Source organism: Coffea eugenioides, unplaced genomic scaffold (assembly GCF_003713205.1).
Source record: "Coffea eugenioides isolate CCC68of unplaced genomic scaffold, Ceug_1.0 ScVebR1_954;HRSCAF=1724, whole genome shotgun sequence".
Lineage (NCBI taxonomy): Eukaryota > Viridiplantae > Streptophyta > Magnoliopsida > Gentianales > Rubiaceae > Coffea > Coffea eugenioides.
The window spans coordinates 19690-27500 of record NW_020864836.1 but is presented as its reverse complement, the minus strand read 5'-3'; positions in this window follow the sequence as shown (position 1 = coordinate 27500).

Here is a 7811-nt window from a genome sequence, read left to right as displayed (position 1 = left end):
GATAAGAAGAGATACGCCCGCCACCTATATATTTAATAGCTTCTCCTATAAAGAAATTAATAACACCAACACCATTCGTAATTCCATCAACTATCCGTCGATCAAAAAAATGAGTTAATTTAGCCAATCCTCTTATTCCTCCAGTGAAGGATCTTGTATAAAAAGAATCTATGTAAGCACGATTATACGACCAATTATATACGCCATTTATAATTTTGTCCCAAAGAATTCTCTTAGGACCTCTTTTAAGAATTGAATTAATTAAATCAAAATTTTGTAAAGAGGAGTAGGGGGGTTTATATAAAAAGGATGCTATAAATATTCCTAAATAAGCTATACTGACAGAAGATACTGTATCTTTCCAAAATTCGTACCAATCCATCGAATTACTCAACTTTTGGTGCAAAAGATTTATAGATGGAGTTAACCATTTGGATAATATATCTAAATCTACTCCTTCTTGATTGAAAGGAATTCCTATAGATCCAACGAACAAAGTAAATAGACCCAATATAAGTAAAGGGAATAACATAGTATTGTCTGGTTCATAAGGATAGGAATAAAACTTTTTATTCTCAAAATGAGTAATAGTAATAAAGGGACGTGTCACATTTCGAACATTTTCAGCAATTGGATATGTCTTTTTTTTCAAAAAAGAAGAACTTTCAATATTATTCATTGTTGATAAAGAAAAATTGTTGTTAATTTTTTTCGAAGCTCCCCTACCCCATAGAGATATTGAATAGAAAAATACTTTTTCTTTACCAATGTAATTTTGAAAATGAACACTTAAATGCCCTTCAAAAGTAAGTAAATATATCCGAAAAATATAAAATGCGGTTAATCCCGCGGTAGCCCAAGCTATTATTGCGAAAATCGTTGAATACAACCAACTATCATTAAGAATTTCATCTTTGGACCAAAAACAAGCCAAGGGTGGAATACCACAAAGAGAAAGTGTACCTAATAAAAAAGTATTTTTGGTAATTGGTATATGCTTTGTTAAACCTCCCATAAGAACCATATTTTGACTTTTATAAGGAGAATATCCAACAATTGTTTCCATTGAATGAATAACGGATCCAGATCCTAAAAATAATAATGCTTTGGAATAGGCATGAGTAATCAAATGAAATAAAGCACTTCGATAAGATCCCATACCTAGAGCTAGCATCATATAACCCAATTGAGACATTGTGGAAAAAGCTAATCCTCTTTTAATGTCTTTTTGAGCAAGAGCTAAAGTAGCTCCTAATAATACTGTTATTATTCCTATCAACGAAATAAAATTCATTATGTAAGGTATAACTATGAAAAGAGGAATAAGCCGAGCTACAAGAAAAATTCCCGCTGCTACCATAGTAGCAGCGTGTATAAGAGCAGAAATAGGAGTGGGCCCTTCCATGGCATCAGGTAACCACACATGAAGGGGAAATTGTGCCGATTTAGCAACGGCACCGGCAAATACTAGACCAGCACACAAAGTAACAAACAAAGAATTGACTTCATTATCATAAATCAAGTTATTGAATATTTCGAATAAATCACGAAATTCAAAACTACCCGTTATCCAGTAAAAACCTAAAATTCCTAATAATAAGCCAAAATCCCCTATACGATTAGTCACAAAAGCTTTTTGGCAAGCATTTGCAGCAAGAGGTCGTGTAAACCAAAACCCTATTAATAAATAAGAACACATTCCAACCAATTCCCAAAAAATATAAATTTGTATCAAATTCGAACTAGTAACTAATCCTAACATGGAAGTACTGAAAAAACCCATATAAGCAAAAAATCTCAAATATGCTTGATCATGAGCCATATAATTATCACTATAGATAAGAACCATAATTCCAACGGTAGTTATTAATATTGACATAATAGAAGTAAGCGGATCGATCAAATAGCCGAATTCTAAAGAAAAATCATTATTAATGATCCAAGACCATACATATTGATAGATCGAATTGCTATTTATTTGCTTAATAGACAGATTGATTGAAAAAATCATGACTATAGTTAACAATAAAACACTCTGAAAAGACCACATACGACGAAGATTTTTTGTTGCCGTCGGAAAAAGAAGAAGTCCGACCCCTATTAATATAGGAATTGGAAGTGGAATGAAAGGGATGATCCACCCGTATTGATATGTCTGTTGCATAAAAACATTTTTTAATTCTTAATTTATTAATTAATTGTTTCCGATTCACCGGATCTTACCTCTTTGAAAGGGATCAATAAAAGTCAAGATATGGACTTTAAGTTAAACTAACTTAAATAGAATTTTAGAATCTTTTGTTTTTTTACTTTACTTATTCTTCTGAATTTTTGCTAAATCCTTAAAATATTCAAATCAAGAAGTTATAATTGTTCAAATTATATAAAATTATATGAAAGGGAAAAAGTACCCGAGTTTGATCAGTTATATAATTAATAGAAAAGGAGATGAAATTTTTTCTTTCATTAAGCAAAAGCAAAGTTTTTATTCTTATCTTAAATCTTTTGGTGGGGTATTTTATTATAATTATATGGAAATTCGCCTTAGAATGACGAAAATAGACAGAAATAAATAAAGGTTTTTCGATTCTTTTTTATTATATTAAGTTTAAGCTTACTTAACTAATTCGATTTTTATGGCACAGCGAGTTCTATAGATACAAACAGGTATAGACTTGAATGAGAAAGAATCGCAAAAAAAGATAACAATCAAAAGAAATTTTTTTACGGATATTTTAAGGAATAGAAAAGTTTGAAAAAAAAAAGAATAACAAAATCTTCGTCTTTTTTCTATTTTTATTTGAGTATTTAATACTAATACAATTTTATTGATTCAATTTTCACATATCTTTACCCTATCGAAATTTCTTTTTCTGAAGAGAATATTATTTCGATAATAAATAGACTAAATGATTGGTTTTGAACAATAGATGTCTTTCACATCCAGTTAGAACGATAAGTAATCCCCTTTAAATGGCAGTTCCAAAAAAGCGTACTTCTACATCAAAAAAGCGTATTCGTAAAAATATTTGGAAAAAGAAGGGATATTGGACAGCCTTAAAAGCTTTTTCCTTAGGAAAATCTCTTTCTACTGGGAATTCAAAAAGTTTTTTTGTACAGCAAACAAATAAATAAGTAATAAAAGTTTGGAATAATCAGAATACACTCAAAAATCGATCCATTTTCAATTTTCTATAAAAAAAAATAGAAAAATTTCATCATCTCTTGAGTTGATGTAATCAATATGAAATGAAATTAAGTTCATTCTTTTAGTTTTAAAAATAAGAATTTTTTGGTTACTGAATTATTCTAAAAATCCTAATACTTTTTTATTGACCAAAAAAAGAAAAATTTTGTTGACAAATCTTTGTAAAAGGTTTACCTTTCTTTTTCTCATTTCCAAGATGGGGAGGTTTATTTCCCCATCGACCTATTTGTCAAAGTTAGATTAACAAAAAATTTCTCTTTTTTTAGAAGAGTGGGGATAAGACCTTTAGTTAAAAGTTATTTTAATTTTTAATTAAAGGGTTGAATAAAAAACTAATAGATTAAATCTTTAAAATCCTTTGCAATAACTTTCGTACTTTTTATTTTTTTATAGGAATTACTTTAAAGATTCACCAGATATTTCCTCTTGTCAACTCAACCCTTAGTGAGGATTTTCCCTCTGAAAATGTGTCAATTTGGAGTGATCAAAAAGGTATTTTTTTCTATTTATTTTATGTTCATTGATAAAAGGCATTTTTTTGAGTCCTTTCTCTTGATTAATTCTTGGTTGAAGGTAGAAGTTTCTAGTTACAAGCGTTCAATTCTAGGAGAACATAAAATCCATGAAAGTCACTAAGAACCTCTAAACTAAAATAACGAACCCCATTTGAACGAGTTTTTTCAGTAATTTAAAACTTTTCTGAAAAAAATATTACACTGAATTTAGTTCTTCAATTTGATCTCGACGATTCTTTGTTTATAGACTATTATAAGTTCAAGACAAGCCGCTATGGTGAAATTGGTAGACACGCTGCTCTTAGGAAGCAGTGCTAGAGCATCTCGGTTCGAGTCCGAGTGGCGGCATGCCACCTTCTAAAAAAGATAAATAGATCCTATAATAAATTCAACTCTCGATTTCCATTTAAGAGACTCTTCATTTTTAAGATTTTTTATGATATTTTCAACCGTAGAACATATATTAACTCATATTTCCTTTTCCATCGTTTCAATCATAATTACAATGCGTTTGATAAGCTTTTTTTTAGTAGATGGGATCGTACAACTATATGATTCGTCTGAAAAGGGCATGATAGTTACTTTTTTATGTCTAACAGGATTATTAGTTACGCGTTGGACTTATTCGGGACATTTCCCACTAAGCAATTTATATGAATCATTAATCTTCCTTTCGTGGAGTTTTTCCCTTATTCATATAGTTCCGTATTTCAAAAAAAATAAAAAGTATTTAAGCACAATAACCGGTTCAAGTGTTGTTTTTACTCAAGGCTTTACTACTTCAGGTCTTTTAACTGAAATAGACCAATCTTCAATATTAGTGCCTGCTCTTCAATCCGAATGGTTAATAATGCACGTAACAATGATGATATTGGGCTATGCGTCCCTTTTATGTGGATCATTATTGTCAATAGCACTTCTAGTCATTACATTTAGAAAAAACAAAAAGATTCTTTATAGAAATAATCTTTTATTAAATGAGTCATTTTTCTTTGTTGAAATCGAATATATGAATGAAAGAAGTAATCTTTTGCAAAATACTTCTTTTTTTTCTGCTAAGAATTATTATAGGTCTCAATTGATTCAACAATTGGATTATTGGAGTTCCCGGGGCATCAGTCTGGGGTTTATATTTTTAACCATAGGTATTCTGTCAGGAGCAGTATGGGCTAACGAAGCGTGGGGATCGTATTGGAATTGGGATCCAAAGGAAACTTGGGCATTTATTACTTGGATCATATTCGCGATTTATTTACATACTCGAACAACTAGAAACCCGAAATGTGCAAACTCAGCAATTGTAGCGTCTATAGGCTTTCTTATAATTTGGATTTGCTATTTTGGGGTCAATCTATTAGGAATAGGGCTGCATAGTTATGGTTCATTTACATTACTAGCTAACTGAATTCAAAAAATTATCTTACGAATACAAGGGAGTGGGGCGCATATAAAAAAATTTATTCGAGTAGGCACGAATCGTATGAATCGAATACAATATTCGATTCATACGATTCGTGCCCATATGATATCGTGTTCAAATTTATTTCTTAACTTTACTTAGAAATTTAATTTAAGAGAAAAGCTCTCTTTGTTTCATTCTAGAACTTTTTCATTATGATTATAGAATCAACAATTTCAAAATCATAGGCGGTTTTATTTATGAAAACTATTTAGAAAAAGAGTTAGATAGAATAACTTCGACTTTGTCAACTGACAGTGAAAAAATGAAATCGGGGTACATGCCAATGCCGAGTACGGGTAAAAATAGAGAAATCGAAAGAAATAACTCGCGTGGTCCAGAATCAAAAAAATAAGAGTTTGGAATATTAAAGAACTTGTATCCATAGAACATCTGGCGTGACATAGATAATGAATAAATAGGAGTTAATATCATTCCAATTGCCATTACAAAAGTAATTAGTATTTTTGGCATTAAAAGATATTTTTGGCTGGTAATTATTCCAAAAAATACTATCAATTCGGCAACAAAACCACTCATACCCGGTAATGCAAGGGACGCCATGGAAAAGGTACTAAATATCGTGAATATTTTTGGCATTAGGATAGCTATTCCGCCCATTTCGTCAAGGTAAACAAGACGTATTCTATCATAAGTCGTACCTGCCAAGAAAAAAAGTGCAGCACCAATAAATCCATGAGAGATTATTTGTAAAAGAGCTCCATTGAGTCCGGTATCAGTTATAGAACCAATTCCTATAATTATGAAACCCATATGAGATACGGAAGAATAAGCTATTCTTTTTTTTAAATTACGTTGGCCAAGAGATGTTGAAGCTGCATAGATTATTTGTATTGTGCCTACTATCAGTAACCAGGGCGAAAATATAGAATGGGCGTGAGATAATAATTCCATATTGATCCGAACCAGCCCATATGCTCCCATTTTTAATAAGATTCCGGCTAGAAGCATACAAGTGCTGTAATGTGCTTCCCCGTGGGTATCTGGTAACCATGTATGTAGGGGTATAATAGGCAATTTCACAGCAAAAGCAATAAAAAATCCAATATAGAATATTATTTCCAAGGGAAGAGGATACGACTGATTGGCTGATGTTTCAAAATTTAATGTTGGTTCATTAGAACCATATAAACCGATACCCAAAACTCCCATTAAGAGAAAAATAGAACCCCCCGCCGTATACAAAATAAATTTTGTAGCCGAGTACAGACGTTTCTTTCCTCCCCACATAGATAGAAGTAGATAAACAGGAATTAATTCTAACTCCCACATAATGAAAAAAAGTAAAAGGTCTCGAGAAGAAAATAATCCTATTTGAGCACTGTACATCGCTAACATCAGGAAATTAAATAACCGAGAATCCCGAGTAACCGGCCAAGCTGCTAAAGTCGCTAAAGTGGTGATGAATCCCGTTAGTAAAATAGGTCCTATAGAAAGTCCATCTATTCCTAATCTCCAATGGAAATCAAACAACTGTATCCATTTATAATCCTCCATCAGTTGGATTAATGGATCATCTGTTTGGAAATGATAACAGAATGTATAGGCCGTTAGAAGGAGTTCGAAAATACATATAAATATAGTATACCAACGGATGACCCTATTTCCTCTATGGGGAAGAAAAAAAATTAAGGAACCTGCAAATATTGGCAAAATTACAATTATTGTTAACCAAGGAAAATAATTCGTAGTAAAGACAAGATAGACTTGGACCAGAAAAAAACCCGTGCTCAAAATATTTTGAGCACGGGTTTTGTCGGTAAAAAAAATAAAATGGATTCAAGTAAAATTTTTTCGAACGTATCAATAAGCTAGACCCATACTGCGGGTTGTTTCATGCCATAAATAAACTCGAACACTCAAGAAATCCGTTGGACAGGCGGATTCACATCTTTTACAACCAACGCAGTCTTCGGTTCTTGGAGCAGAAGCAATTTGTTTAGCTTTACATCCGTCCCAAGGTATCATTTCTAATACATCGGTCGGGCAAGCTCGGACACATTGAGTACATCCTATACACGTATCATAAATCTTTACTGAATGTGACATTGAATCTATACATTTTTGAAAGTAATAAATTTTCGACCTAGTAAACTTAATTAACAAATCCTATATTTAGATACCAGATGAATCAACAAGTTATCAGAATTTTTCGAATAAATCTACTTCTGGATTGGTTTATGAGAAAGGTCCAAAATACTTTGATTTCTTAGGTTTTTGAAAACAAGGTCATACTTTAATTTAATATAGCAAACATACTAATTCGAATTCCTTTATGAATATTAGAATTTATATGATTAATACTAGTTATTCAACAAATTCGATTGGTTAATACGAGTTGATTTTCGGTTACGATAAATTGATGAAACAATAGCCAGTCCAATAGCCGCTTCAGCGGCTGCAATAGCTATAACAAAAATTGAAAAAATGTCTCCTTTTAATTGACGATTATCAAAAAAATCAGAAAATGTTACAAAATTGATATTAACTGCATTCAATATAAGTTCAAGACACATAAGAGCTCTAACCATATTTCGACTTGTGATCAATCCATAGATACCGATAGAAAATAAATAGGCACTCAAAACAAGTACATGTTCGAGCATCA